The sequence below is a fragment of the Leptinotarsa decemlineata genome, unplaced genomic scaffold, assembly GCF_025532065.1.
Source record: "Leptinotarsa decemlineata unplaced genomic scaffold, Ldec_3_MD MMD2_tig00001719_RagTag_RagTag, whole genome shotgun sequence".
Classification (NCBI taxonomy): domain Eukaryota; kingdom Metazoa; phylum Arthropoda; class Insecta; order Coleoptera; family Chrysomelidae; genus Leptinotarsa; species Leptinotarsa decemlineata.
This window is the reverse complement of record NW_027412569.1, coordinates 4,330,087-4,352,671: the sequence shown is the minus strand read 5'-3', so window position 1 is coordinate 4,352,671 and position 22,585 is coordinate 4,330,087. Positions and strand designations below refer to the sequence as shown.

The window sequence follows — 22,585 nt, the reverse complement described above, 5'->3', positions numbered from 1 at the left end:
TATTACGAGTGTATTCATTCAATTACTCTGTTCATTTAGTCGGACATTGTGTCTTTAATAACTGTACTTTCAAGCAAAATGTTCTTGCTGATTCTTCACGTTTTTCGTGTAATGAAATTGATTCAACTTGACAATTATCTGTTCTTATACCGATGCTTTCAGCTGAGGATATTTCATGAAGTATTCCTTACGAATATCGAAGTAGTCCAGTTCCCAGAGACCAAAAAAGGGGTTCACCTTACAAAAGGTGAGGTAGAAGATTTAATTTTTTCATTTCCATTTGATGTATATACAGTGTAAAATATAAAAAATGTGACTGAAACTTTTAGTAGCCGAAAAACCGCAAAATTTTCGGACATTTTTCGGTTTTTTGCAATATCTCGAAAAAGAGTGGTTCTAGCGAAAAACAGTCTCTATACAAAGTTGTAGACCATTGAATTCCCTACAAATTTCAGTTTTTTTCTTCTACGACCAATAGGGAGCGAGCTACAGCATCTCAAAGATGGACCATTTCGCGCCTTCTTTTGTGTGTGTTATTGCGACCCATGCATTCTTTGGTTGTATTTTCGAATTATATTTTGTCCGATTAGGTTCTCCAGACTCCCGCCCCCATCACCAACCCCCCCACCCTCCAATTTGATAACTCATGAGGAATGAGTAGGTATTTGTTGAAATGATTATTGAAGCTGGAGAGCTTATGTTCAAAGCATTGTACCAACAGGGAACATTCAATGGACTCGAAACCTTGGATGACATACGATACGATCTTTTTAAAAAGTCATGTGTCTGCAGGTAAAGTTAATCTTGCTAGATTGCAGCAGCATCAGAAGTAGCTGTGCTCTGCACTCACTAAGATCGTTTCATCAAATTCAAAATTGGCTGGGTGGCACTCACTGGAACCCCAAACATTATGGGTAGACCAGCAGTCTACAGGGCCTGATTCCATAGCATGCAACGAAGGACCAGCACCCAAAAGCGTCTCGTGCACTTGCAGATCTGGATGTAAGCGAGCCTGCTCGTGCGTCAAAGCGGCTTTAAATGCTCCAGCATCTGCAAGAAATGCAGAAGCACCGACTGCGACAATGTCCCACTGTACTCCTCCGAACAGGTGATGAGGAAGAGGAAGATACATTCACCTCATCAACCATGGATCCAATCATCATGGCACCTGTTCGTGAGGAACCAGGACCGTCGAAACGCCTAAGAAGGAAGTGCAGTGAAAGGTTAACTTCTTTTGATTGGTCAATTTTTCAACGATTTAATTGTAATTAAATACTTCACTTGTTTAATAAAAGTTTTTTCCATACACATGTTTTCTCACTCTCTTGTCTCCTTCATTCCTTTAGTGAGTGATTGATTTTGTAATGGAGGGGGAAAAGTTCAGAAAATTCTACATTCATTTTCATAACAATACGACTATTTCGAATTTTCTGCTGAGCACCATTTTGTGGAAAGAACACTCTTTTTATTTCATTCACCATAGTTTTGTTTCACTGTATTGACTTTATGCTCTGATGAAGCTTTAAAACAATGCGAAAGCTCGGCGAATAGGTTGAAGTGCTTTTCCTCACATTTCATTTGATGTGAGGGTTTCGATATGCCTACTCATTCCTCGTCAGTTATCAGTTTGGGGTGGGGGAGTGGGGTTGGTGATAGGGGGGATCTGGAGGACCTTATCGGACCAAATTTTATTGGACAATACAACCAAAGAATGCATGGTTCGCAATAACACACACAAAAGAAGCCGCTATTTGGCTTTTTTGCCATTTTGAGAACAATTGTCCATCTTTGAGATGCTGTAGCTCACTCCCTATTGATCGTAGAAAAAAAAATTATGCATAAAATTTGTAGAGAATTTAATGCTCTACGACTTTCTCGAGGAACTGTTTTTCGCTAGAACCACTACTTTTCGAGATATTGCGAAAAAAACGAAAAATGTTCGAAAATTTCGAGGTTTTTCGGCTACCAAAAGTTGTGCCGAGCCCAGATTCAGTCACATTTTTTATATTTTAAACTTTATACCCATTAAAATGAAATAATGAAATAAAATCTTCAACCCCACCTTTTGTAAGGTGAAATCCTCTGTGAACTGGACTAAAGTGACAAACTTCGAAAAGCGTTAAGCTGAACTTTCTAATATCTAAATGGTGAGACTGTAGGTACATAAAAACATATAGATTATCTTCGACTTAATATGAACACGGATTTATCGTAACCATCGTGAAACGGGTTCAAGGTGAACTAAACGTATACATATTTGTAAACGACACCGGTGTATCATTTCGATTTACATAAAAAGAGGTTCAGAAGTCCACCTGTCTAGATACACCGATTTCTGCAATCTGATTATGAATTGCTCAACGGCAAATGTCGAAACGAACCATCCACATAAGATGTACAAACTCCTCGTATGTGATCATCACATCATCACTTTTATATCAGCAAACTATATTGGAACTTTCTAATGATTTCCCTGGTGTAATTATTAGGAATTCTGAATTTTTTCGACGACGAAATGTTTTATGTGACATTGCCATAACACGCCTTCGTAAATAGATTATTTTAACAGAAAACCTAGTATATGTTAAATGAGAAAATAAGAGAAAGTTGATTTTCAAGTTGGTCGGTCGGTAGCCAATCGGTTCGGCGTTGGTGCTTTGTTCACTCACTCGAATTGACTGCCGTGTTGGTCGGTGGTTCAAGCCCTAGTCTGAACCATCGATCTTCACTTGCTATCGTCCAACCCGTGTTAGGAATCACACGTTAAAAGGTAAGACCTCGTTAATCCTTAGCTCGCCCAAGTTTCGACTTCTGAGGGTTGTCGTCCGTAGGGGTGCGACAGCTGGTTAACGGAAAAAAAACAGAAACAGAAAACAAAAGACACAGCTGTATGGAAATGTATACGAGTTATTTATGATATGAGTGTTAAAAGTAAGGTTTTATTTTGTGAGTGAAAAAGTTTGCGAAACGAGCGTAGAGAGTTGAGCAATTTCAGGAACAAAATAAAACTTACTTTTAACACAAATATCATACAAAGTTTCTTGTACAACTGTCATATTTTCATAATAAAATAGATTACGCTCACGCGTTTTATTTGAAGTCACATTTAAAGTTCTTGCTGGTGTTCAATGTCTTGCATAATGAAGAACATAGTGAGGAATTGTGAATAAGTGAGGAATGTATTGTATTGCAAACGTCCGTATAGGACGAAACTGCAGTAACGTTAGTTACTAATAAAAGTGGTAAAACATATAAAGTTTCATTTCTCTTTTCTTCATTATGATTTCCTACAACGTAGTAACGGCTACATCCATCAATTTATTGAAAAATTCTTAAGTTTGAACAAATCCAGAGGTTTGAAAAATATTTGATGATAAAAGTTGCTACTATTTTCGGAATATATGGAGCCTGCCGGTGTGAAAAGCTGTGCCATTTATCAATAGAAGACATTAAATTAATGGATAAATCATTGCTTGTTCAAATTCCAAATACAAAAATTAAAATAGGTGGTTCTTTTTACATTGTTGGAAAAAACATTGACTATTTTGGTAAATACGTTGTATTACGGCCCTTCTGTTATCAATCATCAACGGTTTTTTTCTGAAATATTCAAATTATAAATGCAGTGCCAACGTAGTTGGTATAAACACGTTTGGGAAAATGTTCTCTATCATTGCTGAGTTTCTGAAATTCCCGGAACCAAAGGAATATACAGGTCACTGTTTCAGAAGGTCTTCTGCTTCTTTCTGCTAACAGAATTGGGAGCAAATACAACCGATATTGAGAAGCACGGGCAAATTCAAACACAAGCACATGATCGAACATTTTCAGCAATGGTGCAACAAATGGCGTATCAAAATAAATCCCTCCAAAACCCAAACCATCCTATTCAGACATCCTAACAACACTGCCCGCCCTAAATTAAATCCTGATAACTTGAATCTCAAACTTTCAGCAGAAAACCTCATACTCCAGGATTCGGTGTCCTACTTGGGGGGTCACCTTCACGAGGACCCTCAACTGGGAGATCGACCTGAGAGAGACACTGATCCGGAAGAGAGCCAACCTGCTGAGAGCTCTGAGAGGCAAGCTCGGGAAATGCGACAGTAAAACTCTCCTACACACATATAAAACTTTCATTAGACCTGTCCTAGACTACAAAGCGATGATATACTGTACGCTTCCCCCGAGACTATCCCACCGTGTCCTTACAACCGAGAGAAGAATCCTTCGTAATATACATAACCAACGATTTCAGGAACTTCAAGGACGATATGCGATCAGAACGATGAGCAGCAATAACACCGACGTCATCAACTCGCTCAGAACGCCCTGGACTTCCCGTGGTGGATCCAGAAGGATACCCAGGAAAAAGCTCCCGTTTTCCCCAGCCAGACTCCTGGGAGCAATGGAAGACCCGCCGGAGCCGATCCAAGATATCCTAGAGGAATTCCCACTGGGAATCAGATAGCGGACAGCAGCGTCCTGGAAAGAGCCGAAATCAGAAGTTATTCTCCTCCATTAGCCCCGGCCTAACAACCCGTACCAAAATACCAATGACCACTGCAACGGACCCGGACCACCCTATCGGAACAACTGGAAAAAACAAGAAAAACAAGAAGAACACAAAACAACACAACACTAGACATCAATACACAAAACAACACAACAATAGACACTATCACATAACACAACACACACAGATATACAACCCACTAACCCTGAAGAGGCATAAATCTACAGCAGGTCCCCACACAAAACACACTTCAAAATATTTTGTAATTATTTCTTGAAAGATCAATAAACGTTTTTGACTTGACTTGAGAAGCACGGAGGATGGAAGTCCTACAACAGTAACTGAGGGTTACATCGATCAATGTATTTCTCATGAAAAGGCTATTACTGAGAGAATAATCCCAACAACTAGCTCCAGCGCTACAGTATCGTCCTCTTCATTTCAAGAATTAAATATTAATGCCAATGAAATTGTCAACACAGCTAGTTCAAATATATTACAAGGCTCTTCAACATCGCAAGGTAATAATATCAGCAGTTATTCTAATTGTACTTTTTATATTAATGTTCATAAATAATAATAATAATGTAAATAATATATAAATAATACAATTGTAACATAATTTAATTGTATCTATATCTATTGTTCATAATAAAACTTCCTTGAAAATTGAATAGTTATGTTTTGTTTATTGCTGATTGGTCCAAAAAAAAATCCTGTTATAATTATTTTTGACACTAGTGTTGGAGCTATTCTTGTAAACATAATCTTTCAATACTCTTGATAACTTTTAAAAATGTCACTTTAAATGACAGTTGTACAAAAAAAATGGTTCATGAACGTGAACTGTTCCACTGGCATTAGTCAAATTCACAATTCTGCTACTAACGGATAGTACTACAGCATCATAACAATAGTTATTTATTATCAAGACGATGGAAAAATTCTTTTTCGACGAGAAATATCAGTAAAAATTTGAGAAAATTATTTCATACATACTTTACCAACTCTAAGTCGTTCCAATAATATGGGTATTATTGGATTATTTATTTTACCGTTCATTATTTAGACATTTCCTCGTCCCGTCGCAGTCAATAAAGCATTTTACCAGCGAGTATTGTATCATTTCTAGAGCACACCTTTTCTAGAAATTCTAGAGAAAAATAATCCTTGAATACTTCGCCAACACTAAATCGTTTCAATAATATTGTCTGCTACGGGGGACCCTTGCTATATTTTACACAATACTATAAAGAAATGCTTTATTGACGCATCAAGTTAGTCCAGAAGCGTCGCAGTCGATAAAGCATTTTACCGTCGTCGAGGACAAAATTAATTTTTTCTAGAGCACACATGTTTCAGGAAATATTAAGAAAAATAATTTAATAATACTTTTCCAACTCTGAAGCATAATGGTTTGCTATGGGACTACCTACTTATTATACAAGACTATGAAGAATGATTTATCGATGCGTCATCTCTAAATATTTTCAATAATGTGGTGAGTTATGAGCCTAGCTATTGATTATACAAAAATATAAACAAATGATTTATCGATGCGTCAAAAATATTTCATATCTAAATCTTTTCAATAATATGGTCTGCTATGAGACTAGCTATTAATCATACAATACTATAAGAAATGCATTATCAATGCGTCAAAAATAATTCATTAATACTTTGTCATCTCTAAATCTTTTTAATAATATATTGCCTGCTATGAGATCAGCTATTCACTATATAAGACAATTAAGAAATGCTATGGTCTCCCATGGCACTAGCTATTTATTATAAAAGGCTATGAAGAAATGCTTTATCGATGCATCAAAAACTAATTCATTAATGATTTGCCATCTCTAAATCTTTCAATAATATGGTCTGCTATGAGACTAGCTAATAATTATACAAAACTATGAAGAAATGCATTATCGATGCGTCAAAAATGATTCATAAATGCTTCGTCATATTTAAATCTTTTCAATAATATTTTGCCTGCTAGGAGATCAGCTATTCCCTATATAAGACTATTAAGAGATGTTTTATTGATGCATCAAAAAAATTTATAAATACTTTGCCATCTCTAAATCATATGATCTCCCATAGCACTATCTACTTATTATAAATAATTATGAAGAAATGCTTTATCGATACATCAAAAACAATTAAATACTTTGTTATCTCTAAATCTTTTCAATAATATATTTCCTGCTATGAGGCCAGCTATTCACTACATGACTTTAAAGAAATGCTTTATTGATGCGTCAAAAATAATTTATAAATATTTTGCCAACTCAAAAACATTTGGTCTCTCATGGGACTAGCTATTTATTATAAAAATACTATAAAGAAATGCTTTATCGATGCGTCAAAAATAATTTATAAATACTTTGCCACCTCTAAATCTTTTCAATAATATATTTCCTGCTATGAGACTAGCTATTCATTATATAAGACTTTAAAGAAATGCTTTATTGATGCGTCAAAAATTATTTATAAATATTTTGCCAACCCTATATCATTTGGTTACCCATGGGACCAGCTATTTATTATAAAATACTATAAAGAAATGCTTTATCGATGTGTCAAAAATAATTCATGAATACTTTGTCTTCTCTGTTTCTTTTCAATAATATAGTCTGCTATGAGACAAGCTATTCATTATACAAAACTATAAAGAAATGTTTTACCAATGCGACAAAAATAATTTATAAATTCATCATCATCAATGTGAATAAAAGAAATGAAAGTTAACCATATGTCTGATTCGTTCGAAAAATGTACGTACTTATTTGTACTAATTTGGATGATAACTGAAGATGCGACCATGATTATATACCTTGCGGAATTTGAAGGTGTCGAAAGACAAATACATCATGGTTTTACGATGCAAAACAAAACAAAGTATAATAATTATTCAAAAGTTCTCAGGAAAAAACGTGAGAAAACCAATCGTAATTTGTTATACACTTAAATTAGATGTTTGGTTTGAACAATAGGATTATACATTACACAGTGACATAACGATTCATTATTGGGTGTAAAAAAATTCAAAGTAGATATTTCACAGAATTTACATTTGAAATGTAATTATTCAATACTTTTTCTAATATCTTCAAATATTTAATCCCATAATCAGTGGTTTCACAATTGCAGTCTAGCTGGTGAAAGGTATCTTCAATAATATGCTATATCTCGAGTATGTGCAATAGAAGAATGTGAAATATTCAGTAGTTCCAAATGTTCGAAACATGGTACGAGTATTACATAAAATTGTGCTTGTGATTAATAAAATAAAACTGATATAATTCCTTTCGAATCTGACTTTGATAAACGATTTCATAGCAGCAGTCCATTTTGTGATAAAACTATTTTAATGAATACTTTCTAGAATATTATTTCAACATATTGATAGTTATTCAAGATGATTATTGGTTTCTCAGTAATTTTCTGACCTCTTACAAATTTTCAAAAGCCTTGAAACAATTTTGATACGGTATCGTCCATATTGCTTTTTTATCAAGTAAGTTCCGATTTTTTTCCGGAGAATATTAATTTGGTAATTGCTTATAAATCATCTTTAACAAATGTTGTATCAACACGAATTCATTTTACTGAAACGCGATGTGTTGATCATATAAAATAGTAAAAATCAAACAGGCAAGTATATTTTGCAACATACCAGTTATAAGTATGCAAGGTCAATAATCATCGCGAGCCAAACCGATTTTCAGAGTTGGTCTGTTGGTTTTTATAATAATAATAATAATAATTTATTAAACCACTGTGGTAAAATATATATATATATATATATATATATATATATATATATATATATATATATATATATATATATATATATATATACATATGGTACGTCAATTAAATCAAACTATTTACCCTTAGTACGTAGTTGAAATGAAGTATAAAAAAAAATTGTGAACCAACAAAAACGATATGTAGTAAAAACACAAAAGAATAAAAATATAAACACTTACAAAAGCAATTGTGAGTAAGATATATCTTATATTATAATAATAAAATTAATACTGATTTATTTTCGTCAATAGGTACAATATGTACATATGTACATATGACAGGTTAATTAAAAACAAAAAGCATACTATAACACGAATAAATAACATTTATAACATTCACATTACACTTATTCATAAAATAACTACATTAAATTATCATTTAAGTATTCCTGACGACTATAGTAACACTTTTCAATGAGCAAGGATTTAACCCGGTTATAGAATACATTTTCGGATTTCAGATTTTTAATCGAGGAAGGCAATTTGAAATTTAGCTGTCCTGTGGAGGGGTATTCTCAATTGATCAGCGTGACGTGTATAAAAATTGTGAGAGGATCCATTAGTTGTGAGAGTTGTAAGATTTTTTCTAATAAAAACTACACATTTAAAAATATAGAGTGCTGAGACAGACAGCAATTTCATTCTCATGAACACTGGTTTACAACTTTCACGATATTCCATGTCAAAAATTAGTCTCAGAATACGTTTCTGTCCTATAAATACCCTATTGAAATCCGAAGCGCACCCCCAAGACATGATGTTCAGGGAAATATGTGAAAAAAGCCATTGCATAATAGATGCTAGTCAGACTTTTCTGATCTACATAGTTTTTCATCTGCTTTATTGTAAAAAATGCTTCATTGAGTTTCTTGCAGACACTATCAATATGAGAGTTCCAATTCAAGGCTTCATCCACAATTGTTCCTAAAAATGTTACTTCTTGTGATATATCTATTTCATCAATAGAGAATACTGCATCTTGAGTATTATCATTTCTGTTATAAAATTTCATTGTCACTGATTTTGAGGTGTTCAAGACTAGTCGGTTGCGTTCACACCAAGAAGTGAATTCATCGATGATGTTACTAATTCTGGTTACCACGTCGTCCATAGTATGTCCAAGGACTGTAACAGTGGTGTCATCTGCAAACATCGTTATGTGGCAGTCCCTCACATATTCAGGCAAATCATTGATAAATATAATGAATAATAATGGTCCTAAAACGGAGCCCTGGGGAATGCCTAGTTTAACAGCATGCTCATCTGACATGGTTCCTCCATATTTGACTGACATACCTGACGTTTCGTCTACGATTGCGGTAGATAATATCTTAGGCGACGAGGTAAAGAACGAAATACTCGGGTTGACCTGATTAACGGAAAAACAGATTATAAACAGATTTTAAACAGACCTCAGAGGAGATAGTACATTCAACCTTTGAGTCACCGATATCCACTGATGGTGGAGTTTAACGAGTTTAATGTAATGCAGGTAGCCATATTTTATCAATATTGATTCTCTCTTCTTTTCGACTGAATGTTTTCGTATCGTTGAATTTCTAACCTTATGTATATTCTTGGGTAGTAGTTTTCTCTCTCTATCTCTCTCTCTCACACAAACAGTTGTATATCTCCAAACGCGATAACTTGTACCTCACCTGAGCTATATATTGCCGATATATCGGTATGCCCCAGGCGACAATTTCTTTTGAGCTCAGAGAGCTGGGTACTTACTCTTGCAAAGAAGGGTGCTGCAAGCGGCTTCATTGGACTAGACCCTGTCAGTGGCATCGCTTTGGGCTTTGCCAAACAAACACTGAACACCTGGATAGCAAGAAGATTTATGGACTTCTTGCAGAATCTTCCAGGATTGGCTCACTCCAAGGCGTTTATTCACCCTTCGAAGCTTGATACCAAACAGTTGTTGGACTATAGTAGGGATGAACTACGATGTCTAACAGGCCTTCGTACAGGTCACTGTCATTTGAATCATCATATACAGAGGCTTGGACTGTCGGAAGATAGTGTGTGTCGCCTCTGTCTGGAAAATGCCCCGCTGGGGATCGAATCAGGTTCTTAGAGTTCGGCAGATCCGTATTCTCACCATCTGACCTGAAAGACCACTCACCATACAAACTAATCGGCTTCGTTAAGAATCTGGGTTTATTTGGCCGAGTGTGAATAGGTGTGAGCCACAATAAACCCTTGTGGGTTTCGGTGGAGGGTCGAAAAGACCCACTCACTTTAGACCTACCTACCTACCTACATACCTACTCCTCTGTTCGTGATTCGAGTATAAACCAGTTCACAACTACAAGAGATCCAACTTACTCCTCTCTGATGGTTTGAATTTCTCCAGAATCCTCTCAATCAGCCCAGCAATATTTTTCACGAAGGGCAGGAATGTTTTCCATCGACTTTGGCAGTCTCCTTCCTGAGTCGTACTGACCGCTAGAATTCAGCTCCGCTATTCGCCTTTCCTTTGGAGGCATTTTTCAATAGAAGAAAAAAAATGGTTATATAACTCCAACTGAATATGTCAATGGAACCGCGTCCCTACCCCATACGAAGAATGTTGCGGATCAGATTGGAGGGATTCTAGAGAAACAACATGAAATCCGCATACAGACAAAAGAAACCACCATAGAGAGTCTACAATCAGCTCATCATCTCAGAGGGCTTTTAGCACCACCGGGAGTGAACCGGATCTCTTGTAGCTGTCACTTACTCTACGTTGGAAAAACTATAATGTTTAACTCTGTGAAAAATTATCGCGAATGGCATATCAAAAAATCACCAGTGGCAAAATACGCACTCAGAGGAGGTTTCCACGCTATCGCGTTTGAAGAGGTACATTTCTTTGGTATTACTCGGAGTTACTATCCCATTGACATCAATATAATCCAGTAATCTGTACTGAATCACACTCGTGAAATGAGGTCATCAAATTCGACTGATAGAAACGAAGCCACTTCCACTACCAATTTAACAAAATCGGAAAATCAAAACTTCATCCTCTGATGATATTTACCGCAGTGGTAGACGAAACGTCAGACAATAGCTACGAATAGCATCGAAACACGAATATCCAGTAGTGAAAATATACACTCTTTAATATATATATAGTTCTTTCGTATATTTGAAGGGTTTGGAAGATGAAGGAAAAGTTCTTCAAAACGGTACCTAATTATTTATACATAGAATTTATATAATTTACCTCGAATACGTTGACGTTGCGTGAAGTAAAACTCACCTGAAACAAATAGAAACAATTAGAATGGAAACTGTTCAAATATTCAATGTTGAAAATTTTTATGTTCAATTGGTCATTTGGACATATAACTCCCACTCCTTCGTCCTTAAGAGGAGTCAATCTAAACTATATGGATATAAATGGTAAAATGAGTTTTATCTACGAATTCAAATTGAACCAAAGCGCTACCAAAACAGTTGGTAATGATAGTGTTAATGAACGGATTGTTCAACGTTGTTTAGCCACCACCATACAGTCATCATAGCCTTTTTCTGTGAATTTCAGTCTTTTTGGAAAGTGCCTGGGTGGCTCATCGGTATCCAACTACTGTCCTGAAGTCTCCTGTTGTAGAGGATGTAGCGCTCAAAATTCTCCTCAAATATAATTGTTCCAAATCATAAACAATAAAAAAAATTAAAAAAAAAAAACTCGTTACCTCGTAGGTCAATTACTAATTATTTGGACAATTGCCGCTAACCTTTAACCAGTGGAGAAGGGAGTGGTTCAATCAAACTTTTATAATGGGCGCCACATGATTTTTTTTTAATGTCCAAAAAAAGTTCTTAGAAGTTCATCACACTGAAATCATGAAACAATGGGATGGATAAGGCGAGTAATTGACAACAACAACAACAAGGATAGAGCAATATCTATTGTAGTAATACTAATAAACAACATATACCTGGTAATATGAGATTGAAAATAAAAGTTTATATTCTCACATCCAAAAGCAAAATCTCGAATATAATAGTTAGCAGAGATCAACCGTCTTGTTATTGACTGCGTTTGTGTCCCGACCGTAGCTTAAGCTTAAGCGCAGGCGCATGTATAGGAGTATGAAGTAAAATTGAAAATCCTATCAACGAGGAAATCTCCGCTTTCCATAGAAAAAAAAATAAAAAAACAATGAGACGTATCGCATACAATAATAAATTAATAATACAATTAGAGAAATTTTCCGCTTAACACTAGGTACTTGCGTTCCAACTTGACAGGTCCTTTGGTGCCGGTGGGATTCCAAAATACCAAACTTGCCAGTCACGTCAAAATTTCTATGCTTGGTCAGTAAAACCAAATTAGGCTAGGCAGACAAGGTCAGGATTTTCTGATTAGTTGACGGGTTTCAAAACCCAACCATAAAACCCTTCAGAAAGAATAGAAATCGGTTATATTTCGTTGAGTAAAAACATGAATTAATGAATATTATCTTATAGTCAATCTTCTGATTGTGTGCGCTTATTTATTCTAATTTTTCACCCTGTAACCTGGTGGCTATTGCACTAATGGTTTACTATCTGACTCAAACTAAAACCTTTATATTTATTATCTCCGGTATATCTTAAACATTTGGCAAATGAAAACTGAATGCAAAATTATTCATCGATATCAAAAATAAAATTAAAAAAAATTGCAATTTTCCACCAATAATTTATTATAATTCATTTCCCGACAACTAACTGTAGAGAAATCAGTCTCCCTCAAAATAGAAAAAAAATAAATCACATCACTATAAGTCATGATTGCAAAACTGATACTCCCTGTATAAAGTAAAATTTAAAAAAATAAATATCTCTCTGCTATCGAATTATTTCAATTTCAAATAATTCTAGTACGAAATAGTTATTTCCTTTGACAATTTTTTTGTAAGGATTCTTATTATCTATATTTTCTCCTACAAACTAGTTACAACCCCGTATATATAAAAGTGTGCTTGCTGACATCATTTAGACTCAGAAGCAATAGAATAATTTAAAAAAATATATTTCTAAATAGGCCGGTTTTACGAAACAATTAATTAATCGACTGTACTAGTCTATCCTGAGTTCAAATAGAAAATGAAGTCCACCATAGGTTTTGAAAAAGATAGTGTTAAAAACATAATTGATTTAATTTCGAAGCTCCAAATATATAGCATTTTTCAGATCAATAAAACTTATAAAAAATATCACGAATTGAATGTATACTAATTTTCAAATGAAATAAAGGAAAATAACAACTAATTAATGAAGTCATTCCTACCTTCAGAAAAGGGTTTTTGCTGTTGGTAAATCAATTTTAATTAGATGAATGTTCTTCTGACAAAACAAAAGTTTTCTGTGGAAAATAACTCGCCAATATTTTTCCCAAATTAGCTCTCTGGACTGGTAAAATCCTCTGAAATCGTGAAACATCGCTTGAGTGACGAAAGTTCTAGAATTGCTCAAAAAACAGGTCGAATAAAAACTGGATATGAAATAAAAAAACTTTTCGTACCATCCACAGGAACGTCTTTTCTCCTTTAAAACGGCCAGATACCGCTAGCAACAGATGTGAAGTGAAACTGCATGAAAAAATAGAATTGCATGAAGTCTTAAACATCAAAAAAAAACTGACACAACTCACCGATTCAGGGCCTCTGATCCCCATTAAAGGATGTGATTGACCTCTAACAAATTCTCCAAAAACCAACAAGAGACAATAGAAGGTACTATAATCACTACTTAACTTTCGAAAAATGCTGATCCCCACTCTAGGGTAATAATGCCAATTACTTAACCACTTTCGAAAATTGGGCCCGATGTGTTTCTTTCAAAGATCACGAACAAAATGGCTCCTTTCCTCTCTTCACTTAAAAAAAAAAAACAATAAGGAGAACATCGGTAATCGATTTCAAAAATCGATAGTAGGCAGTTCCTGCAACAGCTGACAGGAAATAGTTGCGGAATTACTGTCCAGATGGCAATAGCAATAAATGAATGTATTTCTATAACAATTGTACAACTTCTGTTGATGAAGGTTTCATATAACAAAGTCAGCCTAATTATCCCACACAACAATGACTCACAATGAATAATAACCGTGGAAAAGAAGAATAAAACCAGTAAGGAAACGCCCTCAGAGAACAGAGGAAATTATCAGCGGAACTTGGCAATAGCGCTAGGTCCCTTAATGCAGGAAACTTTTCACCTTGATTACCTACGAATACCTGTTCTCGGCAGGAAATATGGACTGCTACTATTCTACCGTAGATGGCCAAGGTAACTGATCAGCCCGTTGGAGTAACCAAGATTAGCATAACAATATTGGACAATAAAGAATAAATGCAACAATAATTAATAATATTTATATAGTCAGGATCAAATCGAGTTGAATTAGAGTATGAATTGTAATATATTCTACGCTATTGATTCAAAAAAAAAACAACTGGAAATAAAATGTGTAACAAGGATCCACTTTTCATCACACGTAGAAATCCAATCTGGGAAAGGATCGATTTGGTTGCGCAAAAGCAAAGAAGAACATACCTCGAAACAATCTAAGCCGCGCAGAGTTTCGCATTACAGATCAGCTGAATGGGAGGATCTTCATAAACATTTCCGAAATATTATCTGGCTAGAAGTTTGTTTCAGTCCTAAAGATCCATCAACTTGTGCTACTGAAGTCATGGAAGTTATTCTATCATCCATGGATGCATATATTTATTTTTCAATGAAACGACCTATTCTAACAGCAAACCTCGGTTCAAAAAAAATTGCGAGCAAGCCAGTGCCGAAAATCGAACTAGGTTTCTTAATACTCGCAAAAGCTGCAAACCTAGGATAAATGAAATCAAAGAACTTCACAATTAGATAATTAGGAATGAACTGATTTCTAATCCCAACCGGTCTAGATATTTCTATTCGGTAGCTAAAGGTGTTAATCAGAACTTCACAAAATCCACAATTCCACCATTAACACAAGCGGATGGATAAATTGCAACAACAGCCATAGAAAAATCAAATCCACTAGCTGAACAACTTGCGTCCCACTCCACAGTCGATTCTCTGGGAAAGGCATCACCCACTATTCCTACACTAGAATCCACAATGCCGGAAATTACTTTTCGACAGCGTCTTGTCAGCCGAATTTTGAAACAGCTCAATATCAACAAGGCGTCTGGATTCGTCCTCGTTCTTAAAAAGTGTGTTTTCCTTCTAGTTGAAAGATTGCTCGCGTTCAGCCTATTCCCTAACAGGGCAAGAAAAATCTTCGAAACTACTATAGACCAGTCATTTTGCTACCATTGATATAAAAGACCATGGATAAAGTCGTAATCCACCATATCCTCAAGTATTTGGAAGGCAATTATCAGTATGGCTTTCGGAAACAACCCAACCAGCAAAGTTGTTCTATAATTCCATGGTGTTGCAACAGTTTTATTTTATTAGTATTTTATAATTACTTCCAAAATGCTAATTGATTATATTAGATGATCGTTGAACACAATACAGTTGTAGGCAATAAAAGTTTTTTATAAATTTGTCATAGAAACGTTTATGAAATAAATTCGAAAAATCATTATGAAATAGTCAGGAAATCATCTCAGAAACGTTTTTGCAACTAACTTATAAAACTTATTTTCGTATAAAAGTAAGTTGTTATGTAGCAGTTTTATAACACTTTTCTGCGAAATTTTAATTACCATATTGTCACTTCAATGATAATTTCCCAAACCAGTGTGAAGGTAGCCATGTGTTTTCATCCATGTGTTTGGTGAAAGAGAGGCGAGCGCGCTATTCCACCATAGGTCGTTTCACCGCGATTATTCACATGGCTAGCCATGGAAATTTTTACATTGATAGACTCATTGCTGGAAACGAACTGACGTGATTGGAAATGATTCAAATGATGATGAAAATCTTTTTTTTTTATGAAATGAACCGCATTTTATTGAAATTGTACAAACAACTGATAATAATAGAAGCAGAAAAATAATTCCAAAAGGAAATTCGTTGCTAGGAATATTTTTTCTGTCAATTAATTGAATACACCCCCGACTACCCTTGATTCAATTATCATTAGAAAAAATCATAACTCCTTGCAGAAACACATTGCTGGGAATTTTTTTCATGAAACCATCGAATTTGGCATGCTTAATAACCCCAGAAGGGTCGCTGATTTTGTCTCACGAAAATACACCCCCTTCTACCCTTAATTCAATTTTCATTAGAAAAAACCGTAAATCCTTGCAGAAACACATTGCTGGGAATATTTTTTCATGAAACCATCGAATTTGGCATGCTTATTAACCCCAGATGGGTCAATGATTTTGTCTCACGAAAATACACCCCCTTCTACCCTTAATTCAATTTTAATTAAAAAAATCATAACTCCTTGCAGAAACACATTGCTGGGAATATTTTTTCATGAAACCATCGAATTTGGCATGCTTATTAACCTCAGAAGGGTCACTGATTTTGTCTCACGAAAACACACTCCCTTCTACCCTTAATTCAATTTTCATTAAAAAAAATCATAACTCCTTGCAGAAACACATTGCTGGGAATATTTTTTCACGAAACCATCGAATTTGGCATGCTTATTAACCCCAGATGGGTCAATGATTTTGTCTCGCGAAAGAACACCCCCGACTACCCTTAATTCAATTTTCATTAGAAAAAATCATAACTCCTTGCAGAAACACATTGCTGGGAATAGTTCTTCATGAAACCATCGAATTCGGCATGCTTATTAACCCCAGATGGGTAAATGATTTTGTCTCACGAAAATACACCCCCTTCTACCCTTAATTCAATTTTAATTAAAAAAATCATAACTCCTTGCAGAAACACATTGCTGGGAATTTTTTTTCATGAAACCATCGAATTTGGCATGCTTATTAACCCCAGAAGGGTCGCTGATTTTGTCTCACGAAAATACACCCCCTTCTACCCTTAATTCAATTTTCATTAGAAAAAACCATAACTCCTTGCAGAAACACATTGCTGGGAATATTTTTTCATGAAACCATCGAATTTGGCATGCTTATTAACCCCAGATGGGTCAATGATTTTGTCTCGCGAAAGAACACCCCCGACTTCCCTTAATTCAATTTTCATTGGAAAAAATCATAACTCCTTGCAGAAACACATTGCTGGGAATATTTCTTCATGAAACCATCGAATTCGGCATGCTTATTAACCCCAGATGGGTCAATGATTTTGTCTCACGAAAATACACCCCCTTCTACCCTTAATTCAATTTTCAATAGAAAAAATCATAACTCCTTGCAGAAACACATTGCTGGGAATATTTTTTCATGAAACCATCGAATTTGGCATGCTTATTAACCCCAGATGGGTCAATGATTTTGTCTCGCGAAAGAACACCCCCGACTTCCCTTAATTCAATTTTCATTGGAAAAAATCATAACTCCTTGCAGAAACACATTGCTGGGAATATTTCTTCATGAAACCATCGAATTCGGCATGCTTATTAACCCCAGATGGGTCAATGATTTTGTCTCACGAAAATACACCCCCTTCTACCCTTAATTCAATTTTCATTAGAAAAAATCATAACTCCTTGCAGAAACACATTGCTGGGAATATTTCTTCATGAAACCATCGAATTCGGCATGCTTATTAACCCCAGATGGGTCAATGATTTTGTCTCACGAAAATACACCCCCTTCTACCCTTAATTCAATTTTAATTAAAAAAATCATAACTCCTTGCAGAAACACATTGCTGGGAATATTTTTTCATGAAACCATCGAATTTGGCATGCTTATTAACCCCAGATGGGTCAATGATTTTGTCTCGCGAAAGAACACCCCCTTCTACCCTTAATTCAATTTTCATTAGAAAAAATCATAACTCCTTGCAGAAACACATTGCTGGGAATATTTCTTCATGAAACCATCGAATTCGGCATGCTTATTAACCCCAGATGGGTCAATGATTTTGTCTCACGAAAATACACCCCCTTCTACCCTTAATTCAATTTTAATTAAAACAATCATAACTCCTTGCAGAAACACATTGCTGGGAATATTTCTTCATGAAACCATCGAATTCGGCATGCTTATTAACCCCAGATGGGTCAATGATTTTGTCTCACGAAAATACACCCCCTTCTACTCTTAATTCAATTTTCATTAGAAAAAATCATAACTCCTTGCAGAAACACATTGCTGGGAATATTTTTCATGAAACCATCGAATTTGGCATGCTTATTAACCTCAGAAGGGTCACTGATTTTGTCTCACGAAAATACACCCCCTTCTACCCTTAATTCAATTTTCATTAGAAAAAATTATAACTCTTCGCGAAAACACATTGAAAGTTCATTCATAACCACCTATACTCTGTCCATCCAACAAAAGGAGTGCTTCAAAACAGAGTCGCACTAAGGAATGACCAAAATTTTATTTTTGAAGCTGCAGTTTTTTCATGTGTTTTCAGGTTGAGTTTAGCAAAAGTTAGCAGCTTCTTCAGACGTATCATCACTTGACATTTTAAAAATGTTTAACATTGAAATACCGTATATATACACACCACCTCAGGCGTTAAAACAACTGACCACTTCGACTCTGTGGTGTGAATTCCGCCAGTCGATTACAGTTGATTCTGATTAGCCAGCGTAAGGAGGCGTGTTTATTTCAACCAATAGATTTAGTATTGACGCTTCTATCACGCGTCTATCGTTGTTTTCAATACTCTCCTTATTGGATGGATATAGTATAGTAACCGAGAAATCCATTCAAGTGCTTATTTACTTCAAGGATTATACTGATAATTTAAAAAAAAAATCTGTTTGAAATCTGTTTTTCCGTTAATCAGCTGCCGCCCCCATACGAACGACAACTCTCAGAAGTTGAGAAACTTGTGCGAGCTAAGGACTAACGAGGTCTTACCTTTTAACGTGTGATTCCTAACACGGTAACATATGTGTTCATGAATTTTACATGCATCTTATATAATGAATAAAAAGTTTATTTCTTATCACAAGTTAATAAAAACGGAATTATGTATACTACCATAAAATAATATACTTCACTTCTATAATATCCTATCATTGAAACTATGGTATTTGGTAAGTATATCGCTCCACATCCATCGGGGATTGCTTTCAAAAGATATGTGTTGTTCTAAATTAGGATAGGTCCTATTCAACTTTATAGTATATGGTTAGACAAAACATAAACATTTGAAATTTGGTATTTTAACCTTTTGGAATAATATGCATTTTTTGAAAACAGAAGAAATTCTCAAAACACCTAACACGCACCTACATTCTTCAAAGAAGCAACTTCGTGCCCAGTACACAGCTTCGCGGATGCTAAGTACCCTACATACCGCTTTCTCTTCCAGGGCTCCTATATCAGCCCGTGAGACCAGAAATGAACGAGGAAGAAATGTTAACAACATAAATATGGACTTGGAAACAGTTCTCGAATGGGGATCTAATAACCTGGTAGAATTTAATGCAAACAAGACACAGGCACCTAAACATATCTGAAACTATTGTACTCTGTACAAAAAAGGGTAATCCGTCTCGTCGGTTATGCCTCTCTAACGAACTCGCTCACTTCTCTGGAACACCGTAGAAAAGTTGCCGATTTGTCTCTGTTTCATAGATATTTTCATGGGCGATGCTCTCGTGAAATATCAACAACCGTTCCTCCTTTAGCAGTCTCTTCGAGATTGACCCATCAAGTTCAGTCTTCACACCCCTTTGTGGTCACCTTGGAGACCTGCAGAACATCTCTCTTCAAAGACTCGTTCATGCAACGAACAGCGAGGCTTTGGAACTCATTGTCTAGGGAGGTGTTCCCCTAGGCATACAACCTCCAGAAATTTAAGAAGAACACCAATTCTACAATTACAAAAAGAACTATGTAGAAGGAGTAATACATTCAGCACTAAATATGAACACGTACAATATACATATATACACAAATAGGTTTACTCAATCATATGAATTTTGTTAACCTCAAGGATAATAATCATGAAGTCGTAGTTAAACCATCCAATTGAGTTTTTGTTTTTCGCATTACGATATTTTATTGGTGAATTTTCCTCAATGTGTTTACTATGCTTGGTTTCAAGTGACCCCCCTTGTTCTGTACTACGCATGTACATCATTTCTCCTAAATTGAGCTTGTTGGCCAAGCATACAAAAAATTTACGATCTTTCGGTAGGGAAAGTAGCACATTTTGAAGATTCCTCAATGCGAAATCTCTAACAAAATCGATTTTACACAGAAAAAACTCCAGAAAAAACATTTTTTACATTCATTACCAGTTGTTGGTACCTATAGGCTTCGATAATGTTTCATGATATCATTTTCTTTTTCTGTATGCAAATTCAATAAAATGGAATTATCATCAGTTGGTCCGAATAAACTAGCGGGAGAATAACGAATGAATTGTGAAATTCTGCTGTTGCTAGGCAGTCAAATTCTCCCACTTGTTCTTTACCCATACAATGTTGCCGGCGTGTTGAAATTTACCTACATCCTGCATGTATTTCAATTTTTTTCTATTTATAGCCCTAGAAATATAAGAAAATAAAGCATATTTCGTTAGACAAAATCATTGACCCATCTGGGTTAATAAGCATGCCAAATTCGATGGTTTCATGAAAAAATATTCCCAGCAATGTGTTTCTGCAAGGAGTTATGATTTTTTCTAATGAAAATTGAATTAAGGGTAGAAGGGGGTGTATTTTCGTGAGACAAAATCAGTGACCCCTCTGGGGTTAATAAGCATGCCAAATTCGATGGTTTCTTGAAAAAATATTTCCAGCAATATGTTTCTGCAAGGAGTTATGATTTTTTCTGATTAAAATTGAATTAAGGGTAGAAGGGGGTGTATTTTCGTGAGACAAAATCAGCGACCCTTCTGGGGTTAATAAGCATGCCAGATTCGATGGTTTCATGGAAAAATATTCCCAGCAATGTGTTTCTGCAAGGAGTTATGATTTTTTTAATTAAAATTGAATTAAGGGTAGAAGGGGGTGTATTTTCGCGAGACTAAATCAGCGACCCTTCTGGGGTTAATAAGCATGCCGAATTCGATGGTTTCATGAAAAAATATTCCCAGCAATGTGTTTCTGCAAGGAGTTATGATTTTTTCTAATGAAAATTGAATTAAGGGTAGAAGGGGGTGTATTTTCGTGAGACAAAATCAGTGACCCCTCTGCGGGTAATAAGCATGCCAAATTCGATGGTTTCATGAAAAAATATTCCCAGCAATGTGTTTCTGCAAAGAGTTATGATTTTTTTAATTAAAATTGAATTAAGGGTAGAAGGGGGTGTATTTTCGTGAGACAAAATCAGTGACCCCTCTGAGGTTAATAAGCATGCCAAATTCGATGGTTTCATGAAAAAATATTCCCAGCAATGTGTTTCTGCAAGGAGTTATGATTTTTTCTAATGAAAATTGAATTAAGGGTAGAAGGGGGTGTATTTTCGTGAGACAAAATCAGCGACCCTTCTGGGGTTAATAAGCATGCCAGATTCGATGGTTTCATGGAAAAATATTCCCAGCAATGTGTTTCTGCAAGGAGTTATGATTTTTTTAATTAAAATTGAATTAAGGGTAGAAGGGGGTGTATTTTCGCGAGACTAAATCAGCGACCCTTCTGGGGTTAATAAGCATGCCGAATTCGATGGTTTCATGAAAAAATATTCCCAGCAATGTGTTTCTGCAAGGAGTTATGATTTTTTCTAATGAAAATTGAATTAAGGGTAGTAGAGGGGGTGTATTTTCGTGAGACAAAATCAGTGACCCCTCTGCGGGTAATAAGCATGCCAAATTCGATGGTTTCATGAAAAAATATTCCCAGCAATGTGTTTCTGCAAAGAGTTATGATTTTTTTTAATTAAAATTGAATTAAGGGTAGAAGGGGGTGTATTTTCGTGAGACAAAATCAGTGACCCCTCTGAGGTTAATAAGCATGCCAAATTCGATGGTTTCATGAAAAAATATTCCCAGCAATGTGTTTCTGCAAGGAGTTATGATTTTTTCTAATGAAAATTGAATTAAGGGTAGAAGGGGTTGTATTTTCGTGAGACAAAATCATTGACCCATCTGGGTTAATAAGCATGCCAAATTCGATGGTTTCATGAAAAAATATCCCCAGCAATGTGTTTCTGCAAGGAGTTATGATTGATTTTTTCTAATGAAAATTGAATTAAGGGTAGAAGGGGGTGTATTTTCGTGAGACAAAATCAGTGACCCCTCTGGGGTTAAT

The 22,585-nt window shown here is 35.4% G+C and overlaps 1 protein-coding gene and 1 long non-coding RNA gene across 2 annotated transcripts in view; both read right to left on the bottom strand.

Moving 5' to 3' along the window:
* The window catches only part of LOC111501885 (endothelin converting enzyme 1), a 354,283-nt gene that overhangs the window by 241,089 nt on the left and 90,609 nt on the right, over positions 1-22,585 (bottom strand). The gene's annotated exons all lie outside the window — the stretch shown is intronic.
* On the bottom strand, positions 12,217-14,799 carry LOC141482688 (uncharacterized). Its single transcript, XR_012465664.1, has 3 exons — positions 13,967-14,799; positions 13,604-13,904; positions 12,217-12,728 (listed from the first exon to the last, which is right to left on the bottom strand). It is a non-coding gene; the product is annotated as an uncharacterized lncRNA (long non-coding RNA).